This window comes from Acanthopagrus latus, chromosome 15 (genome assembly GCF_904848185.1).
Source record: "Acanthopagrus latus isolate v.2019 chromosome 15, fAcaLat1.1, whole genome shotgun sequence".
Classification (NCBI taxonomy): Eukaryota; Metazoa; Chordata; class Actinopteri; order Spariformes; family Sparidae; genus Acanthopagrus; species Acanthopagrus latus.
Genome location: NC_051053.1, coordinates 3,621,757 through 3,647,643, shown reverse-complemented (window position 1 = coordinate 3,647,643; position 25,887 = coordinate 3,621,757). Strand labels below are relative to the sequence as shown.

General features: G+C 40.7%; 1 protein-coding gene across 7 annotated transcripts in view; it reads left to right on the top strand.

Annotated features, from left to right (window-relative positions):
* The first annotated feature begins 2,717 nt into the window (after positions 1–2,717).
* The window catches only part of slc2a15a (solute carrier family 2 member 15a), a 90,005-nt gene continuing 66,835 nt past the window's right edge, over positions 2,718–25,887 (top strand). For 2 of the 7 annotated variants that reach the window (XM_037124539.1, XM_037124533.1), the window contains exons 1-7: positions 2,718–2,820; positions 3,870–3,930; positions 5,784–5,853; positions 6,027–6,142; positions 7,288–7,427; positions 7,583–7,778; positions 7,873–7,945. The gene's annotated coding sequence lies outside the window, so the exon portion shown is untranslated. The other 5 variants (XM_037124534.1, XM_037124538.1, XM_037124535.1 and 2 more) reach the window with 5 other exon arrangements.

Sequence of the window (25,887 nt, the reverse complement as noted above, 5' to 3'; positions counted from 1 at the left end):
TACTTAAATTGTCTGAGAGATCATCAATATCTTACTCAAAAACTTTGAATGCACGGAGGCGTGCAACGTAATGACATCAGTGCGTCATAATGTTGGTGGGACCGAACGATGCAAAATCAAACCAACATGGCGGTCGTGAAGTGAGGGGAGTGCATCGGTTGCTGAAGTTAAGAAAACTGGAAATTGGACTTGTTTGTCTGCGCTTTTTTACACATTCAGCGAAACACACGGTCACAGTTACCGGTCTTTAGTGAGGACGTGTTGAGTGAATTGAGTGCAATAATCATAATGACGATAAATATTTTCAGTCGACGGTATTGTTATTCTTTATAAATGTGTTTCTGCTGGTAATGTTAACATTTGGTTGAAAATAAGCCAGTATGGTCCGGTAAAGCCGCCTCCCCCTCCCCCTCGAAGTAGTGTGTCGGTTGCTAATGTGTTGTTTGAACGAATAAATCTTTTCAGTGAACGAAGTGAACGGGATCACTTCATGGACTGATTCGTTCCTTTCTCACTTCAGTTGAGCTCAGCTGCGAGCATGCCGGCCGAGATGCGTTCACGCTGATTCAGCGACAGCGCGAACATGATTCACGTCCTCAGTAGGTCGTTCGCGAATGAGGGACGCCAGGACGTGAGTCGCGTTCCACCTGTGATTCGTTCATGATTTGCAAACCTACTGCAGACAGAGGACTTTCACTGAGGACGTGATTCTCGTTCACGTACTGTGCTGAAAATGGCGCTGTGTCACTCACCCAGGGCAGAGGAGATGATTCACATTCAGTAACTGTACTGCTAAAATTAGCGCTGTGTTGCTAACATCCGTGTAGCATTATCTTAAGTGATTTTACTGCACAGTAAAAGTCACTCACGTTTGCGAATGTGATTCTCAGAAGCTGCCGTCACGAACGTGATTCATGTTCATGTTGATTCATGTTCACGCTGATTCAGTGACAGCGCGAACTTGATTCATGTCCTCAGCAGGTCGTTCGCGAACGAGGGACGCCAGGCGGTGAATCACGCTCGCCCTGTGATTTGTTCATGATTCGGAAACCTACCTGCAGGCAGAGAACTGACGCTGAGGACGTGATTCTCATTCACGTACTGTGCTGAAAGTGGCGCTGTGTCTCTCACTCAGCCAGGGCAGAGGAAATGATTCACGTTCAGTAACCGTACTGTTAAAATTAGCACTGTAATGCTAACATCCGTGTAGCATCATGTTAAGTGATTTTACTGTGCAGAGAGAACACTTTCACCGTGTAATAATTTTAGTGCATGCATACCACTCAGAGCAGCACTGCGTCTCCCGTGAATGATTGTGTACTATAGTCCGTGAACAGACCCTCCCTCAGTAAGTGAACGTGAACCGCAGGGCTGAATTATTAATTGAATGACGGATCGTTTGGCTGCTTATCACTTCAGGGAGTTGGAAAGCACTGAACGATTCGGTGAACAAATCTTTTGAATGCATCATTTTAATGAAAGGATTCTAGAGATTCAGTACAGTAAAAAGAACTGCCGTTCCCATCACTACCACTAAGAAGAAGGTGTGTGTGTGTGTGTGTGTGTGTGTGTGTGTATGGCGGCGGGGGGGGCGAGAATTGAAGCAGACGAATGTTAAGCTGTTCAGAATGCCTCACTGTTCAGGCTATTTACATCCCACAAAACCGCATTTTTTCAGCTAGTCAAGTGGCTATTCAAACATGAACGGAAGGAGTTGTTTACTTCAAGAAAGCCGACGTTTGTGAACGTAGCTGGAACACCAAGTCTCGCAGAGCTCGTGCAAGAGTCAAGTTGCACTCACTATGTTTACAGATATAATAAACAACAGCCAGATTTACTCTTACTGCTATGAAAACATTGTGTCTCCATGTTGATATTCCTTTTGTTAATAAAACAAATGGGAGCTTCAGACGACCTGTAAACATACCAGGGTCAACTGTACTTTCTATTTCATACCCACTTTCTTGAAGTAAACAAACCCCCTTGGTGTATGTTTAAAGCCATCTGACGTTGGTAATGCTTATGTTCATTTTTAATGTAAGATGTAGCATGAGTCGTGACTAATTAATTGTCTTTCCCTGTAGGCTGAAGTTGGTACCCAGCACAAGGCATCCTTGGCAAACAAGGTAATGTTTATGTTCATTTTTAATGTAAAGATGTATCCATTAAATTTAATGTTTGGGCAGGAATGTTGATAGTAATTGTTTTTGCTTTTAACTGAATTTTTTGGTCAACCAGAATTGATACATATTCATGTTATAATCACAAACCAGCTTTAAAATCTAAGTTATTATCGCCTATCTCTCCTGAGGAGCTTCCCATCCCTTTTATTAGATAGTCAAAATGTGTTTTTGAATATAAAGCATTATTCCTGTGCCTTGTTTCTCATGTGCCAGTAGCTGTGGTTGTGTGTGTGTGTGTGTGTGTGTGTGTGCGAGTGTGAGAGAGAAACACGAGTGGTGACTAGTTAATTGTCTTTCCCTGTAGGCTGATGTTGGTACCCAGCACAAGGCATCCTTGGCAAACAAGGTAATGTTTATGTAGCACACCTAAAATAGGATGACCACATTTAGTTGATAAGCTTCCTTTAATGAGAATCACGATTATTTTGTTTTTGTATATGTGTTCATAATGAGAAGTCATGTATTGTCTTGTGGTGCTCCGTTTATATGGGAAACGGAGGGCGGAACGTTTGTGCTCTCATGAGTTGCTCCGGGGAACGGTTAGGGAGCGCACCTGCTGCTGGGTCCCCAAAAGCAATTTGGAAGGGAAGCGAGACATACTGTGTCCTCATTCCTCTGTTTCACCTGCTCTATACAGGTCGGTTATCGGTAAATGCACCGTGAGATGTTATGTTATAGTGACAGATAATTGTAGCGCGAGTGTTTGTGTTAAATATGTAAGCCATTTAAAAGAGTTATTTTTGTTCAAGCATTTTTAATGTGAAGAACTTTTTCACGCCTGGGCGCCATTTTGTGCCAAGCGCGACTGCACTCTTCTAGCTAAAGTGAGAAAAGTGACACCAAAACTCCGGTACATGAGGCATTCCAAGCTAGTAATGAGTTACGTGTGTTAACTATGAATATGTACATTTGTTAAAAGTAAAATATCTAAGGTTACGAGTTCATTTGTCTTTTGTCATAAGCTTGTTACACCAGCACATTGTTTCAATACACATTTCAAGGTATGTATTCTGCTGTATTTTAAAGTGTTTTCTACACTGTAAAACTGCACTATATGGACATAGTGTTTTGAACTAGTTTATACGGTGAAATGGACCAAGAGAATGTGATGTATTTACAGAAACTGTTTATTGATATAAAGTGAGATGTGTGTTGATGAGAAAAGAGAAGATGAGAGGAAATGTTTGTTATTGAGACCGAAGTAGTGATGTTAAAGAGATGTGTGTCCTTATTCCTGTTTCACCTGCTTTAGGTAATATATATTGTTATTGTGGTCTCCCATCCCTGGGACCTGTAACATTTATGTTCATTTTCCATGTCCATTCAATTTAATGTTGATGATAATTGTCTTTGCTTTTAACTGTATTTTTTTGTTGAGCCCGTTTTGCAGTTTTCTATGTTTAAAGGGATAAAAGAAATAACTATGAAGGAAAATGTCATCCCTAATTGTTAAGAGATTAGATTAACTATAATAAAGGCTAGGCTATATATGTTGCACAGTTGTATAGTCTTTTTCGTCAAAAAAATAGCTTAGTCCACAGCATTTAACAAAGATTGAAAAGGGTTCACAATTTGTGTTTGAAATGTATAAATTATTTTATTCATTTTTAGCTAAAATATTCTAATTAGAAATTTGGACTGCATTGTTTGGGTGGTTTCAGAGTACTATTTTATGTCATCCCACAGGATCAAACACCTGAGACCAGTGAAGAGCACTGAGAGCAGTGAATGACACAGAACCTCTATGGTAAACATTGATCTTGAAAGAAAGACACTGAAGAAGACTTTTGTTTGAGTAATGGAGTGGAAGTGCAAATTGTGTACTGTGTCTGCAGACACCTGGGCACAGTTATTCCGGCACTATCGTTTGAAACACAGCCATTATTATATTCTAGAATTAGCCCTCTACCATGTTGCCATGACTCTTGTATTTGTACATTTCTGTCCTTTTAATGCCTTGAAAATTCATTTGTCATGGTTTCACAGAGATCTGTGTAGGCCCAGGGCAGGTGACAGAGCACAGGCAGAAAGGGCAGCTTGAAACAGCCCTGCTCACAAGAAACATTGTTCACTCATTTAAGGGGCCATTTAAAAACGTGAGATGATAACATGCCCATTTAAAAACTGTAACTAGAGCACAAATGTGTATTCTTCTTTTAATACACACAAAAGTAGGAAACATGCAAATAGTTTAGACTTTCGTGATGAGCTAGTTTCAACAGAAAATGCTGTAAATGTTGCTGACCTTGATTGACAGCTGTGCAAGGCTTATCTTGATATCTTTAGATTTACTTTTTGGTTATTTATTTAATTTATTTTTTATTCATTTAAATTATTTATTTCCTTAAGTTATGTTTTTGAAGTAGAATGGCCATAGATGTTAAAAAAACAAAAAAAACAAACAAAAAAAACTTGAAGATGCTGTTTTGAAAGGCCATACCTTTACACTGAGCACAAGTTCCCAATGGTTTTATCACTTATACAAACATTTAAACATTTGCAGTGATTTACACATAACCATACAAGCCTGTTTTTCTATAATGTATGTTCTTTATTTTTTGGTATCCTTGTTGTTTAATCAAAATTCAGATCACCATTTGGAAGTTGGATAACCATGGATAAACGATTTTAAGATGCATACTTTTTGATATTGAGCACTGAAGATCCTGGTGCTCTTGCTCTTATCTGTAATACAATTGTGTGCAAAAATGTATGCACACACCCATACAGATGTGTGTATGTGTTTGTATGCTTACAGTTCTGTTGCTGTGTCCACAGTGGTTTGGAGAAAAAGACATCTGAATAAAAACACTGAAATATTCTACATTCTACACTGAAATATTCTACATTTGTTGTGTGAAGAAGTTTATTTGAGGATTCTTATATATCCATAGCATCAGAACAAGTCATTACAAAGAAATTAAAGAATATATACAAATTAAAACAAATGTTTTAAGTACAGTACACTTACAAATAAATGTGTGTGTGTGTGTGTGTATATATATATATATATATATATATATATATATATATATATATATATATATATATATATATATATATATATATATATATCAACAATATAATCATTTTCAAACACCTTTCATTAATGTTTTGTCCCACACGGTAGTGTGGATTAGAGGAGTGTCCTTAAACATACTCTATGTCCTTTGAGAAATAAAGTATAGAAATCATAAGCATGCACATGCACGTGTGTGTCTAATAACAAATAAGGGCTGCTAATAATAAAAAAAACTTTATTTATATAGTACCTTTAGAACAGCATTTATTATAATTACAATCATAAATCTTAATTGACCTCCAAAGTGTGCACAGGATTGGATCACAGCTGTCAGATTGCCATTCACAGATCAGTCAGTCAGCATGACAGCTGGACAAACTGTAACATTTATCTGTTGTGTTTATTGGGATCCAGAAAAACAAGCATAGAATTTTCACAATCTCTAACATACAAAATGAGCACAAAATTATATCTGCCGCTATTTCCTCCCACGATTCCTCACATAAATTCCTTCTATAAATGTCAATTGTGCCTTAATGAAGTTTGATGTAATTCTGATCTCTCATTCTCTCTTGAAGAAGCTGACGAATGATAATACTGGTCATGGCATGGCACCTGGAATGAATGAAATCATGTCATCCCTTCACAGTGGGTGTTCAGATTGGAGTTAGAAGGGTTGACATGTCAGAACTCAGTATGTTTATTAAACAATGATTCAGGGTGTTTCCACATTATTTACTGTCCTGTACTGAGTTTAAGTGCCATTACTTTTACTAACTAACAAACCAAATGTTTTCCCACTTATTATTACATCCATCTAGACCTGCCAAAATTGATTAAATTGATGAGGGAGTGTGTCCAGGAATTGATGTCCTCGTTTAGGGGGACCCCTTCATCTGCAGCATCATCATCTTCTGTGGACAGTGAAATTGATATGGTATGTTATAATTGAGGGATGAACGTATGTATTAATCACTTGACAGTTCATTCATAAAGAATTCTATATTTGCACTATGGACCTTTTGTCTTTGGGTCAGCAATAAAGTGATGGCATTTAATAGGTTATATGTGGGAACTTCAACACCACTGGTCATAGCACTCCCAAGTGGTCTATATATACTAGCAGTCTTTCCAAGTAAAGATTGAATTAACAACAACAATTAATGTTTGGATAATGTCTGTTCATTCTTCACAAGTAGGGAGAGATAATCTGTCCAGTTTATCCTCTCTTTCTCTCCCATGCAGCACAGTGACAGTTTCAAATAGGGCCTTCCTGATCTTGCATGACCATTTTTGCCCATGAGCTGGCTGTCCTGGTATTCACAAAGGAGGGCTTTGCACAGTCCACCCTAACTGGAAAGTCTGGGAGGGGTGGGCCACACTCAGCTTAATGTTAACAAAGTGCAGGCTACATGTAGTCGCTTTATAAAAGCAAGGAATCTGTGTGTGTGTGTGTGTGTGTGTGTGCCTGAAATATCTGCAGATCAGGATCAGACTGACCTGAGATTTTCAACATGGTGGCTGCGTGGCTCAAGGGTGTGCAACGTTGCATTTGTTTGGACTACAATGATACCATTAATAAATTATTTCATAAATGCTTTACGAATTCACTGCACACCACAGCCACATGCGCACCAGAGCCAATTACTGCAGAGCTCAAACCCATGACATACCTTTTTCCTACTCTGATTTTATGTCATTTTGTGATTTTAGGTCCATAGTGTTAATATAGTATGTAAATGAAAAAAATACTGTACAGTCACACATGTGAGGTTGTGCTGAAAATAATGACACCAAACAAGGCAAGGTAAATAGTTTTTAAGGTGAAATATAATGGTATAATCAAAAGTAGTCAAAAACAGCCAATCATATCCCTGACGTCCCACCTTCAAACACAACCTCATTTGGCCATCCATGAAAAAGCTACTTAACCTCCCACTTTTCTATAGGAATACATGCTTCCTACAGGCAATGCTCTAGTCTATTTAAAAGCTTCTGTGATATATTATGCTTAATAACAGGTTTATTTAATTGTGCTATTCCTGCATTGATCATTTATTTTGTATGTTAATGCGAATGCAGGGGACTTTACATTTTGGAGCACCCTCTGCCACTAGCCAGGGTGAGGAGCCATCTACCTCCTCAGCCACACAGTGTCCACAAACTGTCTGATCCTGAGGATGAAGACCCATTTACCTGTACTTCTCCCCAGCAAGACTCAGGTGAGTTTGTGTGCGTGTGTGTGTGTGTGGGCATCCCTGCAAAGCATTTTGCAAACAGTTGTTATTATGTTATTATCACTGGGTATGGGTGATGTTCTGCACTATAAACACTGTGAATAATGTGTGTATACTAATACCCTTGTGCTCTCCATTAGAAACGCCCAGAGCAGCATCGTCTCTTGAGGATGAGCCTCTGTGCACTGACCTGCTAACTGGCCTTCAGTTCTGACTGTGAGAATTCAGACACAACTGGTTTCCAGGGGACCAAGTCAGGTACCATCTGACTTTGTATTCCCTGGAAACGACAGTGACGGAAGAAGTTGCCACCATCAGTACTTCAGGAAGTCATTGGTTAGTGGGGAAAATATATCTAGAAGTTGGATGGTATTCATTTTGTGCTTCTTGTACAAAGTGTAGTAAAATTATTATACTCTCTCTCGCCCAGGGCGTCATGAAAGCTAGAACCGCCACTGAGTGACAGCAGCAGCAACGGTAATAGAGACAGCGAGTTTTGAGAGGTGAGAGATTTGTGACATACAGCGTGTATGGAGCGTATAGTTAGTGTGTTATGTAGTGTGTTTAGTGTGTAGTGGAGTTGTTTTCTTGTTTTGTGAGTCAAAATAATGAGGAGACTGCTAAATGTGGAGCAGGCAGTGCAGCTGCAAGGAGCTGAGGGAGCCCTGAGCCTTAGGCATCGCCTGCATTTAAATGTAAATAGTTACATATAACTTTGTAAATTTCAAACTCTTATGCACAAATTTAGCAAACAACCATTTATATTTGCATGATAAGTCATAAAAATGGTTTGTAAAAAATCAAAATTTTTCCTCCTCAGATTGTATGGGTTTTTGCGATTTTAGGTCCTTTGTATTAATACAGTATGTCAAAATGAAAAAATAACTGTACAGTCACGTGAGGTTGTGCTGAAAGTAATGTCACCAAATAACGTAGGTGAGGTAAATAGTTTTTAAGGTGAAATATAATGGGGCGTAGAATTGGGTAGGGAAGCTAGGGACATGTCCCTACCAATATTCAGCCTCTACTGTGTAGTCACTACCAATACAACCGCTGTCCGTAGTGTTTAGTCAATGATTATGGCACACAAAGGGTTAAATGTCAGTCTCTGCTAGAAGTCCCGCATCTAACCTAAATATCGCTCTCTGATTGGCTGCCGGTTTCTCGCTAACTTACATGTGATTGGCTGTCCCCGCTGTCACTCCTTCTGCTTGTAAACGCTACATGCAACCTGCTAGTTGGACCGGGCGAGAGGCAGTACATGTAATCTGCAACTGCGAGTGTAAGTTGTCATGTTCGGCATTTGTTCTCCCTGGGCAAGGGCGCAAGTTTGCATAGGGATGGTAGGGACAAGTCATAACAAAAGTTCTCATTCGTAGTATTAAGCATATGTAGAGAACTATTTTTCAGATGTGCCTTCTCGTCGCAGTCTTCAGTGTAACCTGCAAGGCAACACGTTTATATATGCTGTCATTTGAATATCTGAGGGGTTATCATGTTCTCAGCACATGAAGGTATCCCAGTGTTAACAACTTGGTGACTTTCTCGCTAGACTTATTGACTTTTCATACCCTCTTAGCGACTTTATTTCTAAAAAGCGACTAGCGACAAATTTAGCGTCTTACTCAGATCATGAGGGGAAAGGCGAGAAATATATTATATTGTAATTCACATGCTGCTCAGAGTCATCGCAGTCCAAGGCTCTTCTGCAGCAGCGCCGGGTCTCTCCCCTCTCACGTGGCTGCGCAAGCGGCAGGCTGGTGTGTGTGAGGGCTGACTGGGGCAGGCAGGAGCGGACACCGCGGCCGCTCAATCTGTGGATTTGAGACCGGATAGCTGATAACCTTAAACTGCTGAGTCTCAGTCACGTTTGATCCTCTCTCTCACCCTTTCTCCAGATTAGGATGTTCCTCTATCTTTTACAAATGCACGTAGTTTGATCTTCTCCCTCCCTTTACTGTTTTTACTTATATATACATATTTGTCCCTGCAGTGAGTTTGTGATTATTTGGTAAAGATTTCTCTAACAACCTTTTGTATATACGGCTTAAAATAATCTCCCCCCTCACTGCAACAGACACAACAAGGAAGCTCCAAGCCTAACATTAGTGAATGTAGGCTAGTAACTAACTGACTAGTCTTTCAACCAGTGTTAACAATTACAAGGTTTAAGCTAGTGAGTAACTGGTTAGTAACTCAGTATCCCTACCAAAGCTGAGACCAAACTTCTGCCCTTGAAAATGGCCAATTATACCCTGGAATATCGAATTTCACAACAAACCTAAATGTCCCCAATGTCTCACCTTTAACACAGCCTCATTTGGCCATACATGAAAAAGCTACTTAACCTCCCACTTTACTATAGAAATACAGACTTCTTATGGGCAATGCACTAGTTAATAGTAATTCATCAATTATTATTCCCCATTGATTTCAACACAACCTGAGTACATTTCCTGGCTCATTTTTTGAGTGTTTATTCGTGTGTGTGTGTGTTGGATGGGCGTGGGTGTGTTGACAGACTAAGCTATTCATCAGGGACACGGTGGTCAAATGCTGGGTCCTCTCACCATTAATAATAAAGTCTGCAAACACACAATGGAAACACACATTGAGGCTGTCAAGCTGTGATCAGTCAAAGCTGGTCCAGACAAAAAAAGCCAATGTTCTGGACAATAAACTGCTGCATTTGCATAGAAACTGAGTGTAGAGGCTGAGAGAAAACAGCTGCGTTGGACTGATCTATTAAGAGGGTTATAGACACTGATTCTACCCCCCAGTCTACACACACAGATACACAAACATACACACACATTACTTGCAGTCTATTAATACCCTGCAGGTCTTCAGATCCTGCCTGTGTGACCATTACAGCATGGATAGGAACAGGGAGTGAGCCAGCCCATTTGAGCTGTCAATCAAACATCAAGAAAAAAACAAGAAAAACAGCTCAGCGCCTGAGTCATTCATTTTGAAAATACACTCAGCTCTACTCGTGTCCTAGGTAACTAACAATGCAAATTGTTAAAATATTATATCACAAAGAAGCTGAAAGAATCGTTCAAATGTATAATTAATTAAAGGCACAAAAGAGTTACCTTTTATTATATTTTGATTTATATTTAATTATTATAAATGGCCTGTACGCAGATGTCTTATGTTGAAGCATATTTTAATAAATGATGTTTTATATGTGAAATATGTATCTGTAAAAGAACTATTAGCTAGAGGTAGTTTTTAGTTCTTGTGAGTATAAGGAGTAGAAGTGAAATGTAAAGTGAGATATAGGATTAAAATAGACAAGTGAATTAAAGATTTTGATTAACAGGAAATTTACTTTGTGATGTTCAACCACCGCTTAGTAGATAGTGATTTAGTTAAGATTTAAGAAATACAAACTAATTTGAATAATAATCTGTCTGCATATTACATCCTTTGCAAGAGGCATGTTTACAACTATCATCACACATTATTGCATCAGTTTAAATTTATTGATCAGAACATTCACGATAACCACTGAAAATCAAAAGGAGAGGTAGGCAGACATACTCATTTTCCATTTTAATCACTTGCCCTCTTTCTCTGACTGTCCCTTCACTTTTCTATCTTTTCCATTCTGTCTGTGGATTACCACAATACCCAGAGTTCTATTAGCAAGCATGAATAGCAAGCAGGCTGACTATCGACCAATAACCTATGTTCCCATGCATTCTAATTATGTTATACATATTGTAATCTGGAATGAGTGTGACTTCTTTGATGTGTAGAAGAACTTTAGTGAACATGACATTCTGACTGATGCTGATGGCCTGTTGAACGATTTAAATAATCAATAATATGTTACTATCGTGCCTTATGCTATTGATATAACTGTGCTTCACACATCACCATACAGTATATGAATAATAGGCCAAAGCAGGACATTTGGAGAAGGCTTAGTAACATCAAGGCTAGAATACCCCTACACAGCATATCTGCTGTCCTACAAATATTCACACTTTGTAACCAGTACATTAGTAAGGTTATGCAACTCAAACCATGTTGCTCCTCTGATTAGACTCCTGTGTGTTCTGAAGAGTATATGCTCTGACATACAAGCTGTCCCTAGATCAGATTCCCCTCCATCCAGACACACACTCTCTCTGACACATAACACATGCATACACTTTTGAAAGAAGGCAACTGAGGCACTATCTTACTCTCATATACATCATACACTACAAGATAACATATTACTGATGGGTGATCTCTAGCACCACATAGTGTACACAGGCAGTGTTATCTCACCCATTCAGACAACGTCCACTAAACGCGTGCACGTGCACAGACATCTACATGCCCTCCGACAGCGCCACAGCCCAACGTACGTGGATGGTGAGGGCACGATCATCGCTGCCCACAGCTTTAATTCAGTATTGCTCCTGCTAAAAATATGAATATTTTTTTTTAACAATTATTGTGAATAGAAAATAATGCAATAATAAAGTTTAAATTGATGTTAATCCAGGGGCAATTTAGTATTATTTACCTGTACAGCTTCAGTTTAGTATACAGTTAATTTTTACCTACTGTCCACCTTCACTGAATGAAGCAGGTCATTTGTGACCTGTGAATGTGTGTATTCATACACTATAGTGAATTTTGAACCACAGACATCTTACTGGTCATCAATTAATGGGCAAATACATGAATGTAACTGAGAGGAAAGAGTGTTTTCTCTAGGTTCGACACACTTCATTTGTAGATAATACATTCACAATCACACTATATCCTGGTTGTGGTAGAAATTGGTGGGAAATAAAAAATATACACCTTATGTCTTTATGATAAAATAAGTTGAATTCAGAGAATTATACAAGCCAACAACAGGCAAAGTCAAATAGCAAACACTAGAGCACCAATACTCAGCTGAATAGGGTCTTTTGCCACAGGCTGGCTTTACAGTCTGACAACTTCTGTTCTATGAGCAGTCCTTTCAAGGTCCCATATTATACTGTTTTTCATCAATTTCACACAGCTGTCAGAGGTCCAACGACACTGTATTAGAAATGCATTGCCCCAAACCCATCCGTGGTCCTGAATTCAGCTATCTAAAAGTCACTCAAGTGAGCTCTACTGAGCTCTACTGAGAGCGGGCTGTTTCTGTGCCTGCACCTTTAAATACTAATGAGCTTCTTCTGTCAACGCCTGCCTTGCCTGTTACACACCCCTCTCAGGGAGAGGATGCTGCTTGGCATGCTCTAATGTTTACAGTGGATGTACTGCTATGGCTCGCTGAGATGCTCAAACATACCATTTTGACCCAGAATCGGACCCAGAACGAGAGGCTGCTGAAGAAATACAGACTCTGTGGCTGCAGCAGGACGTTTCCGAATGGTTATTGTGTCTGAATAATGTTAGTTTGTTCGTATGTGTTGTTACATTTACTACCATATGGCTAATGGGTAACAGCTAGCGAAAGCTGTGTTTGTCTTCAACACAGTCTCCAAACTCTTGGACACTGTTTGCACCGTCTTTGTCTCCAGTCTGCACATGTTTCCAGAATTTTTACTGTGACAACCAAGCTCCATCATAATATTATTAGCATTAAACTCTCTTCAAACGCCATTGCATAGCGGACCAAAGCTAACTAGTTAGCCAGTTTCCAGCTGACTTCACCATACTCGTAGGCAACTGTAAATACTATCAAAATGTGGTGACACTTAACTGTGGCTTGGGTGCACTCCGGTATGGTTGGGACTGATCCTTTTACAAGGGTCAGTGACGAGGCATAACCAGCACAGTTACTGTTATCGTTACCCTCGTTACTGAAGCAGTCCGATGTAAAGTGGTTAGCACACACAAACAAACTGACATGAACCATAGCTGGTAAGTTGTCTTTAAAAATGACAGGCAACCACTTTCTCTTCTGTTGTTCTGTCGCTTGGACAGAATATAGGCACTTGTGTTGATTTTTACGACCAACAACTGAGCAATAAGTGTGTCTAGCTCCGAGTGATGACATTGCGAAACACTGCTATCTCACCGCTGGACACTTCACCTCGGGGATGATCGACCCCCTCTCGGATATCTCCTATCATCAGAGGAGGTCGGCCTATGAAAATGACTCCTTTCGTTACATAACAAAAGGCGCTGAATCTGAACAGCCTGTTTGAGCTCTGTTTTACCAGTGGGTGGGCTGCAGAGACCACACAGGAATCGTCTGCTTTCCTCATTCTGGGAGTTGGCAGGCTCAGGGAGGACCAGTTTATATATGTAGAGACCAGAGAAAACGTGTTTTTCATAGTATGGGACCTTTAATACCCACACCAGTTCCCAGTGGAATGGTGGGCTGTAATCACATAGGCATTGATCTGTTATTTGCATAGAGGACAATGTTTGTTCCTCCTTGTCCAAAGTTGCAAAGTTGTTTGACTAGCCAGGTAATTTAGTTGATGTGGTTCATTCACAATGGAAAATATGTTTTCGAATCCAAAGAGCAGTGAAGCAATAAGCAGGACTGACACTATCGGTTCAATGTTGCTAAATTAAAAAATGTTCTATTGCAATGATCACGTGTTATTAAAACAGGAGATCAAAACAGTCAGAGTTATTTCCATAATTCTATTTTTTTTTTTAAAAAAGGACAGCAAAACAATAAACTGGTCTGCAGATTTAAAACAAATACTGCAGAAAAACATTGCTACACTCATCCATTCACAAAAACATTCATAGACTGATGACAGATGCTGCTATCCAAGGTGCTAACTGCTCATAGGTAGCAATTTGGGGATTAGTATCTTGCCCAACGTTACTTCAACATACAGCTGGGGAAGCCAATTATATGAATCCTTCTCCTTTTTTTGGTGCCTGAGGGGTATTCATTTTTAAGCCATCTTGCTGTCCATCCTGCAAAAACATTAACTCACTGGGACCCCCACCCCCCAGCCATAGCCACTGGCAACCACAGGACACATTCCATACGGATGTCATTGTTGTCAGTTTTGGATCAATCAAGCATGAAATTCTCCCTTTGCAACTTATCAACAAGAAGTCAGCTGCAGTTCAGTGTAGTTACCTGGGTTGCCAGGTCAGAGCAGAGGTCAGATGTTCAGTCAATTCAGCATATGATTGACCATTTTTGGAGCACTGACCACCACAAATTCCCTGCACAGCCACAGCAACACCCCATCCCAACCCTACCGAGCACCAACAGGGGGCTGGAAGACCATGAAAGCCAAGCACCTTGCAAAAGCATGGGAGGCCCCCCAAGCCACCACCAAATCATGCCAGGACAACACGAGCCATCAGGCCATGCATAAACCTGTGGAGCCCATGCCTGACCAAGTGCAAGCTGGCATCAAAGCCAAAAGGAGAATCACTGGACACTAAGACACCCTAAGACTCATGCACAACTCCTAGAACTCTGTTCTGCATTTTACATAGGTCACTTGCCAATCAAAGTGTGGGTGTGGCGTCTTAATGGGATTGCAGGCTACAACTGCTCTTATAGTCAGTCAGGCACAGTTTATGCTCATTCTCAACACTCAACCTGTGCCACAGTAGTTTTCACACAGCATTTAAATAGACATGTATCAGTATGAAAGACATTCCCATTCACTCCCTGTGTTTTGTTCATAATATTGTCATTGATCCCTTTCCCAGTGACCTGTAATTGATAGTCAGGTCTTACTGATCAAGAACAAGTTGGACTCAATAAAAAGTTAGTGTGATGGTAGGATGCATTTTACTTGAGTTAGCTTAACAAGAGCCACACTGCCTTCAATTCAGTCTGTCTCCTACTAATGATTAACCTGGAGTTAACTCATGGGAAGGAGGAGGTTGTAGAATGAATAAAGTACGTAGAAGTAAGGTTGCCACACACACACACACACACACACACACACACTCACATGTGATCCTAGAATCTGGTAGACTGGAAATGCTATCAGAGATAAGCTACATTTACATTTACCTCTATTATTCCAGATGCTTTTCCACCTTGACAATAACACTCTCTCAGACTGTAAACTGTGGAGCATATTAGTGTTGATATGAGTCTTTCTAGAGAAGGATTCATACTGCAGCAGGATAATGACCATGGCCTGAGCAATGAAACTATGGCAATATGTTGATAGACACATCTACTATGGTAATAAGAAAATAGTTTGATCAAATGTTCAAAAGATTCACACATATATGCATTGATTGCATATCAACATAAAAAGCCTGTCATATGCATGAAGTGAGAAATTAAGAGCTGAGAGAAAAACTTATGAATGGAAAAGGTCAGCCTGTCATATGACAGTTTTTTTGTTTGTTTTTTAAGTTAGATACAAATCAGAACAGTGTTGTATGTAAACTGTGCAAGAAGACCGTCCTGATGAAGAGCTGTAATGCAACCTTGATAAAGTGGTTAAAATCAAAATAGAGAGGTTAAGGGAAACTTTTTTTTCCTGGTCTGAAAAAATTTAAAAAAAGACCAGATATAAAAAAAAAAAAAAAAGATTAATAATTGTCATTATTGGCCGATATGAAACTTCAGTATCATGATTTTCAGCCATATTGCCCAGGCCTTGACCCAAACTTACCTCAAAGCTTTGACAGAACTACTTGAAATCAAAAGAAGAACAAGGGGCCTGACTGCCAAGGACTTTCCTTCCCAGTCGCCTGACCTCAACCCAGTTGAAGCTTTGTGGAACACTGTGCAATCATCTTAGTATAACATGGGTCGTCAGGTTTGACTCACACTTGAAGAGACAATGGCAGCTTGAGTGCATGCTGCTGTCACTAAAGTGAAAGGGGGAGGGACCAAATACTACAATTTTCTAAAATGATGACACTATTGTTTGTAATGAAAAAATAAGATAAATGAAATTAAAACTTTTTACATCTAAATGCAAAAAAAGATGCATCTCGACTAATAATCTCAGATTGTTGAACCCTACTGTATATATCACACATCTTGGTTCATGTTTATGTGCAGAATGTGGATCCTGTTTGTGGATTTCAGCAGAAAGCAGATTTCAGCTCTGCTTTCAACACCATCATCCCAGCTCTGCTACAGGAGAAGCTCTCCCAGCTGAACGTGCCTGACTCCACCTGCAGGTGGATTACTGACTTCCTGTCTGACAGGAAACAGTGTGTAAAGCTGGGAAAACACATCTCCGATGCACAGACTATCAGTACCGGATCCCCCCAGGGCTGTGTTCTTTCTCCTCTGCTCTTCTCCCTGTACACCAACAGCTGCACCTCCAGTCACCAGTCCGTCAAGCTCCTGAAGTTTGCAGACGACACCACCCTCATTGGTCTCATCTCTGATGGTGACGAGTCCGCCTACAGGTGGGAGGTTGACCACCTGGTGACCTGGTGCAACCAGAACAGCCTAGAGCTCAATGCTCTAAAGACAGTGGAGATGGTTGTGGACTACAGGAAGAACTCAGCCTCACCTGCCCCCATCACCCTCTGTGACACTATTGACACTGTGGAGTCTTTCCGCTTCCTGGGAACAATCATCTCCCAGGACCTCAAGTGGGAGCTGAACATTAGCTCCCTCATCAAGAAAGCACAGGATGTACTTCCTGCGGCAGCTGCAGAAATTCAGTCTGCCAAAGACAATGATGGTGCACTTCTACACAGCCATCATTGAGTCCATCCTCACCTCCTCCATCACCATCTGGTACGCTGCTGCCACCGCCAAGGACAACGGCAGGCTGCAGCGTGTCATTCGGTCAGCAGAGAAGGTGATTGGCTGCAACCTCCCGTCTCTTCAGGACCTGTACACCTCCAGGACCCTGAGGCGTGCAGGAAAGATTGTTGCTGATCCCTCCCATCCCGGTCACAAACTCTTTGAGACACTCCCCTCTGGCAGGAGGCTGCGGTCCATCAGGACCAAAACCTCACGCCACAAGAACAGTTTCTTCCCGTCTGCTGTCAGCCTTATCAACAAGGCCTGAATCCCCCCTGACACTCCTCACACTCCACCTCTACCACTGACTCTACTGTCACACTGACAGCACCATAACTCTATGTGTTACATTAACGCTCAGCTTGAACTTCCTGTTCATTTGCACATTTTCATTTGCACATCATTCTTGTAATTGTTCACTGCCAGCCGGTCTGCTCCTTTTATCCTTTTACCCAAAAAACAGATTGTGTATATATATTTATATTGTATAGTTATATTTTCTACTTTTTAAAATAGTTTATATTGTTAATTTGTTACACTTTCTATTCTTTAAATAGTTTATATTGTTAATTTGTTATATTTTCACTTAATAGTTATTTGATGCATGCACCAATATGACCACAACAAATTCCTCGTATGTGTATAATCGTACTTGGCAATAAAGCTTTTTCTGATTCTGATTCTGATTCTGAAATGTGTAATGCCATGTGGGGGACTGCTATGATCAATACAGGAAACAACCTGCCCAGCCTCCTTAGCACAAGATCAATGTGTTTAATAGTGGAAGTTTGTGTGCTAAACTGCATTTGTTTATCACAAATTGACACTACTATTGACAGCAAGTGTTAACCCATAATTCAGACTTTTTCTAAACTTTTAACACAACAACACAACAAGTGTATAGACATCTAGCCCCAATAAAAAAAAAAAAAAAAACTTTTAACATTGAGTAGCCTAGAATCCCTGACAGCATTGTGAAGCTTATAGATACTTCCAAACCTCCAGGATAAGACGGATCAGGATAAATATCAGCATAAATCTTTTACATTGTGCTTTCCATGACGGAGATGAGACTAGAATGGTCAGATCATGTTTCTTCTACAGTAAAACAAAGGCAGACATTATAACCAATACTAGTTATCATCACAAACATGGTTTAAAGGTACCATATTATGAAAAACATGTTTTCTCTGGTCTCTACAATGCTGGTAAGCTAGTCCTCCCTGAGCCTACCGACTCCCAGAATGAGGAAAGCAAATGAGTCCTGCATCGTCTCTGCAGCCCACCCACTGGTAAAACGAGGCTCCTACAGGCTATTCAGCACCTGTCGTTACATAACAAAAGGAGAGATTTTCATAGGCTGGCCTCCTCTGCGTGATGATAGGAGATATCCGAGAGGGGGGCATCCAGAAGTTCGGTGTGTCCAGCGGTTAGACGTCAGTGTTTCACAATGTCGTCGCTCAGAGCTAGACACACAAATTGCTCAGTTGTTGGTTGTATAAATCAACATAAGTGCCTGTATTCTGTCCCAGCTACAGAAGAACAGAAGAGACAGTGGTTGCGTTTCATTTTTAATGACAATATGCTGTCTGCTTCAGTAACAAGAGTCAGTACAAAGCTGGCTTTGCCTCGACACTGACCCTCGTAAAAAAATCAGTCCCAACCATATTGGACCCAGCAGCTGCACCCGAGCCACAGGTAAGTGTCCCCACATTTTGATAGTATTTACAGTTGCCTATGAGTATGGTGAGGTCATCTGAACATTGGGTAACTAGTTAGTTACGCTTTGGTCCGCTATGCAATGGTGTTTGAAGCGAGTTTAATGTTAATATTACGAGGGAGCTTGTTTGTCACAGTACAAAGTCTGGAAACATGCCGACTGGAGACAGAGATGATGTGAACAGTGTCCAAGTGTTTGGGGACTGTGTTGGAGACAAATACAGCTTTCGCTAGCTGTTAGCCATTAGCTATATGGTAGTAAATGTAACAACACATACGAACAAACTAACATTATTCAGACACAATAACCATTCGGAAACGTCCTGCTGCAGCCGCAGAGTCTATATTTCTTCAGCAGCCTCTCCTTCTGGGTCCGATTCTGGGTCAAACTGCTATTGTTGAACAAAAGCATTTGGCGAGCCATAGCAATATATCCACCGTAAACATTAGCACATGCTACCGCTAGTAAGCAGCATTGTCTCCCTGAGAGGGGCATGTAGCAGGCAAGGCAGGCATTGACAGACAAAGCTCATTGGCATTTAAATGTGCAGGCACAGAAACAGACTGCTCTCAGTAGAGCTCACTTGAGCAACTTTTAGACAGCTGAAATTCAGGACCACGGATGGGTTTGGGGCAATACATTTCAAATACAGTGTTGTTGGACCTCTGACAGCTGCGTGAAATTGATGAAAAATAGTATAATATGGGACCTTTAAATTGTGTGTGTGTGTGTGTGTGTGTCTGTTTAAAAAAAAAAAAAGAATAACACAAAACACACTACACTGTACTATTTTCATGTAGTCATCACCAATCTTTTACATTTCCTTGATTTTATGCATGATCCTCTCTACCGATTTCAGCTCATGTAGCATAGCTTCAGCAGCACCTTGGATTTGTGGACATGGATGCACTTTGAGGTTAAGAGGCATTAAATGGCCAGGAAAAAGCAAGACATTTTCTAATATTCTCAAAACTACTAATGATCGACGGCTTCATCAGTTTTCCAAACACCCTTTCCAGTTGCACCACATTAGTCATGTTCCTCAAGAGTGAGATGAGTTTGCCATTCTTTTCAACCTCTGGTCACGAGCAGCCACTCCCTACCTTAAAAAAAAAACACAGAGAAAAATAATCTAGCTGCCAGGAAAAAATGATCCAGGATAAAATAAACACAACTAACCGGGGCTTAGAGATATGGTTACCAAAGGCTTAAGATATTTACTAGGGCTGTCAAAGTTAAAGCAGATTTATTGTGTTAATGCAAATTCTTCTTCAGCATTATTTTTTCTGACGAGCGATTAATGAATACACGTTATGACCCCTGGTCCACTCTGTCATGTAGGAAATGAGGAAGTAATGCAGCAGTAAGTTTGTGAATGGCAAGCACCAACAAACCTCCTTGGTCAAAAATGGATAAAGAAAAGAATCTTTTGAATGGCAAGTTTAGCCAAATGATTCTTTTGACAAAAACGAAGTTAGTTGCATTTACTATCACTTTGAATTGAGTTATCACTAGAGTTCATTGAGTCTCCACTAGGTGGCTAAATGAGACTACAGAAGTTGTCAGGGACATTAACCATCATCATGCCAAACACAGAGACTCATGTACTCACCTGTCTATCTTAACAGGTGGACTTTACTTACAAACTATTCTAGCTCTATTCTATCTATATTTCTACATATACATATGATAAATAAGTAAATAGAAAGATGACAGGAGACAGGTAAATGAAGAGCACATACTAGAAATAAATGAAAGGCCAGACAGTCCTCATCTTCCAGGGACAAATGATGAATTATAGCTTCTGTTAAAAGGAATGCAAAGGTTCCCAGATCCTCCAAAATCTGTCCAATTTGTGATTAAGATCATGAGTCAATTTCTCAAGAGGAATAAGAGCACAGATCTGTGATATCCACATGTCGACTGTAGGGATCTGGGAAGTTGACCACTGCAGCAAGATATGTTTTTTAGCCAAAAACAAAAGAATTGTCAACAGGGATTTAGTGTCCCTGTCCAGGAAATTGTCTGGAGCATGGTTAAGTAGACAGAAAGAAGGAGTCAACAGAAACTGTTTACCAGTGACCTCCTGGATTACAGGATTACATTAACCTTTCCAGAAAGTCTAGATGCGGTCACATGACCAAAACATGTGGATAAATGTACCTTTGTGTATTTTACATTTATAACAAAGGTTGGAGGTGCCAGGGAACATTCTCTGGAGGTGAACAGGTGTGTAATAAGTTTGGTGAAAAAAAATAACGTTCTATTCATGTATAGAGATTGAAGTACATTAAGGGAAAACCCCGCTGCAGATCTTGTCCCAGTCTACACGATTGAATGCCACCTCCAGATTGCGCTCCCACAACAGCTTCAGAGAGTCATAGTCTGAAGAATCAGAATAAAGTAGTGAAGTATAAACCTTTGAGATCAGTCCTTTGGGAAATTTGGCCAAAACTATAGTGTTTTCCAATTCGGACAGTCTCACACGGATCCCACCTGTCCTTGAGAGAGACACTATAGAGTGACGAATTTGGAGATACTTAGAAAAATCTTTGTGGGGAATAGTAAAATCAGCCCTGATTTGATCAAATGACTTAACAGGGTCGGAGGCCAACAGGTCTGTAAAGTTTGACAGGCCCTTAGATGCCCACTCCAACAAACCAATGCTCCTAATCTGTGCTGGTAGATCTGGATTCAGAGCCAAGGGAGAACGGAGAGAGAAAACGGGGAATATTCAATTTTATTTCTTCATATTTCACCAAACCAGCAGTGTTATAAACAATTATGTTGTTCTCGAGATGATTTAACTGATCTATGTAATTGATACAAGGGAGAGAATTAAGACTTCTAGGATAGCAACACAGGGATTCAAGACCCAACCACAAGGAATCTTTCCTATTCATAAACCAATTTGACATAATTTTAAGTTGTGCTGACCAATACTATAGTTGTAGTTTGGGCAGGGACAAGCCTCCCAGATCATTGGCTTAGTAAGTTGAGAGAACTTAACTCTTTGGTGTTTGTTATTCTAAATATAGCAAGAAGTATGGTAATTCAGTGACTTGAAAAAGGCAGGGGTCAAATAGCGCTGGAGATTTTGAAATATCTAATTCAATCGAGGTAGAATATTCATTTTTTATAATGTTGATTCTCCCCAGGAGAGAAGTTGGTGGGGAGGCCCATTTTGTCAGATCATTCTTAACCTTTCGGATTAAGGGTGAGTAATTAGTTTCAAACAGATTATTCGATTCAGGATTGACAAGGATACCTAAGTATTTGAATCCCTTCCTAGACACTTGAAAAGCAGATTGTATTGACATATCCTGGGCGACATTAAAGGGCGTAGCGACCGACTTCCCTAAATTAATCTTATAACCTGACAGGGCATTGAATGTGGCTATAGATTTCAAAACTGCCAGAATTTATTTCTCAGGTTTATTAAGATATAAAAGGACATCGTCTACGAAGAAGGAAATAATGTGTTTTTCTTCGCCTCCCGATATATCAGGGTTAATTCTGATGACCTCGGCCAAAGATTCAATAAACAATATAAACAATAAAGGTGACACGGGGCACCCCTGTCTGCAGCCCCTGCACACTGGAAAGCCGGCAGACAGCAGGCCGTTAGGATTTATTGTGGCTATTGGGTCTGAGTAGAAGGTTTTAATCTAGGGCTGTCAGGCGATTAAAAAAAATTATCTAATTAATTACAGGATTTGTAATTAATTAATCTAATTAATCATATTTTAATCTCATATCTGCTAAAGGTACCCAAATAAAGAATTTTAATTCTAGGACATTACAAAATTGTATTGCATGACTAATCAATTGAATACACTAAGAAGAGAAGATTTGAAATCCACATTTTTTTTTTGGTGAAGTGCGTTTCATAAATTAAATTTAAAAGAAAATGGTCGAGCGCATCCCAGCAAACCAATTAGGCCAGATGCATTATTCAAAAATGCAATACAAATACACTTAACAGCAAGTCAAAATGAATACCAAAGCTGACTAAATACAGCAATTCAAAATGAATAGTAGAAGTATAAGGCTGTGAACAGTGACATAGAATGTCTTCAAAATAAGAGCTTTACATTGTACCCCAGTAACGACTATCCTTAGCTTGCCGACACAACAACAAGCTACAGAGACCGAGGAGACGCTGCTTCTCCTGGTTCTCAGCGGCTATCCAGTTGTTCATCTTATTGTCCGTGGATGAAGTAATGGTCTGACTGCTGTGATCAGCTCTTTCTTGGTTTTAAAACTCCCCAGCTGTGGGTCGCACAACAGTGCAGGTCATTGGCACCAGGTGGAAAATTGGCGGACCAAAACACACCCCCAGTTTGCCGGCCTCTGTCTAAAACTGCGGACCGAGCTGCCAAAAGGACTGGCAAATTGGCGGCTTGGTACTCTGCCTAAAAACGGCTCATGTCTGTTGTCACCCTTCTTTGACTAGTGACACAGGTAGGAAGTGATGAACACGTCTGGACAAGTTCCTCGGTGCTAGTGCTACCGTGACGTGCCACTGCCAAGTAGCCTACGGGTCATTCAATGGGCCAAATTTAAAATGCTTGTGCATTGAATTGCCACTCAGAATCTCAGAATTAATTGCGTTAATTTTTATAATGTGTTAATTTGCAGTGTAATTAATTAGTCTAATTAACACGTTAAACTGACAGCCATATTTAAATCATATTAATGACATTAGAGCCCAGACCAAGTTTTTCTAATACCAGAAACAAAAGGCCTTTTTGGGAGACTATCAGCGCTGGGTTTTTATTGGTATTAAGATACTGAACAGCATTAAGAGCACGGCTTATGTTATCTGTGCCATATCTTGATTTTACAAACCATGCCTGATCTGGGTTTATTATTTTGGGAAGGATCTTTTACAATCTCTGAGCCAGTGTCTTTACAACAGTTTTGTAGTCTACATTGAGTCTACTAAATGTGTTCTTATCATGGTAACTGAGCAATCATTATTTTGATTTTTCAGTTGGTGGGCAAGCAGATGACTGGACTTATTACTAAATTCATAATATTTTTGTTTAGTGTAAAGCAATAGTTTCTGGACATGACGAGTATGATCCATATTAAGTTCAGTCTTAGTAGCCACTAATGCCTTTAAATTTGCTGGTGTGGCTGACTGTTTATGTATTTGCTCCAGCCTAATCACTCCTTTTCCAAGGTTTTTTCTGTTTTCCTCTAATGCTTTTTTCTGATGAGATCTAAAGGAGATAAGGTATCCACTGAGTAACAGGTACTGAGTATAGAGGAATTAATCAGGGTACAAGCAATTATATAAAAGAGTGAACCTAGACTCCAGTCATTTAGCAAAAGGAAACTAAAGCACATAAGATTTGCATCACTTACCCTCCCCAACAAGAGTGTGAGATCAAACTGAATACAATGCAAAATGATCAGTTTTTGTGCATTCTAAAAAAGAAACTAAAATCACCTTATTTTCAAAGGAGAGAGCTACAAATTAAATCAGTACCATTGTATAAACTGTTCTCTCAGAGTCCATGTGGTGGTCACAAAACAGTGCACATTGTTCAGTAGGGGCACAGTGTACATATAAGTGGTAAGAAATTACCTCAATTAAGAGTATCCAGAAATGCAACTGCAGGTGTAGTAGTGTAGTGTTGTGTCGGTCGTGAACGTGTCGTTTGAACGAACAAATATTTTGAGTGAATGGACTGAATGGAATCACTTCATGAACTGATTCGTTCCTTTCTCAGTTCAGTTGAGCTCAGCCGCAAGCATGCCGGCCAGGAGTGGAACTGCCGCGACTCACTCGTGAATCTTCGGCGAACAACGCAGTCAGCGTGCAGGCGGGGACTCACTCGCCTGCACACAGTGAACTGTGAGGACGTGATTCAAGTTCGTGCTGTGATTCGTTCATGATTCGCGAACCTACTGCACACAGAGATCTGTCGCAGAGGACGTGATTCTTGTTCACACACTGTGCTGTGTCACTCACTCACTCAGGGCAGAGGAGTTGATTCACGTTCAGTAACCGTGCTAAAATTAGCAGTGTGTTGTTAACATCCATGTAGCATCATGTTAAGTGATTTTACTGCACAGTAAAAGTCACTCACATTCATGAACGTGATTCTGTCACGTTGGGGTTTAGGGGAAAACTATGGAAGGGAAAATGTGGACCTAAACGCAGTACACTTGAGGCAGAGATGGGGATGAACAAAAGGCGAGCTTTAATTATAGCTGTTACAAAAAAACACAAGAAGGCAAAACAAAAACAATGAGGCAAAGTAACAACATAACATCCAAACAAAGTAGCAAAATAAAGCAGTTCGTCAAAGTGCAAAAGAAAAAGGCAAAGTACAAATCAAACATGAAAATCTTGAAACCAAAACATACCAAACCAGGGCAGGAACAGGGACATGGACAGGAGCATGGAACATGGAGCAAGGAACAGGAGCAAGGAACAGGAGCAAGGAACAGCTAACAGAAAACAGCAAACAGAATACAATGACTGGACAAGGAGTGGACAAGGTCCAAACAAACATGAGGGTGGAGGCGAGGACTGGAGCCCACTGGAGGCCAGGGACAAAGGCAAAGGCGCAGGCTGGAACCTGCTGGAGACCGGTGACCAAGGCGTAGGCGTTGTCTCAGACTCGCTGGAGGCTGGCGACGAAGGCGTAGGCGCGGCCTCAGACTCGCCGGAGGCTGGCCACGAAGGCGTAGGTGCAGCCTGGACCCACTGGCGACCAGACCACTGGCTGGGAAACCCTCAAGGTTCTTGACTGGACCACCGACGGAGTTTTGCCGGGAGCTGGTGGTCTGAGAGCTGATGAAGGGTCTCTGGCAACAAATGACCTCGGCCGGACCCCTGACCGAGGAGCAGGCAATGGACTTGGCGTGAGACTCGGCCGGGCCTCAGACCGAGGAGCAGGCACTGGGCTTGGTGCGGGACTCGGCCGGGCCCCCGATCGAGGTGCAGGCACTGGACTTGGCGTAGGACTCGGCCGGGCCTCCGACCGAGGTGCAGACACAAGACTTGGCATGGGACTCGGCCGGGCCTCCGACCGAGGTGC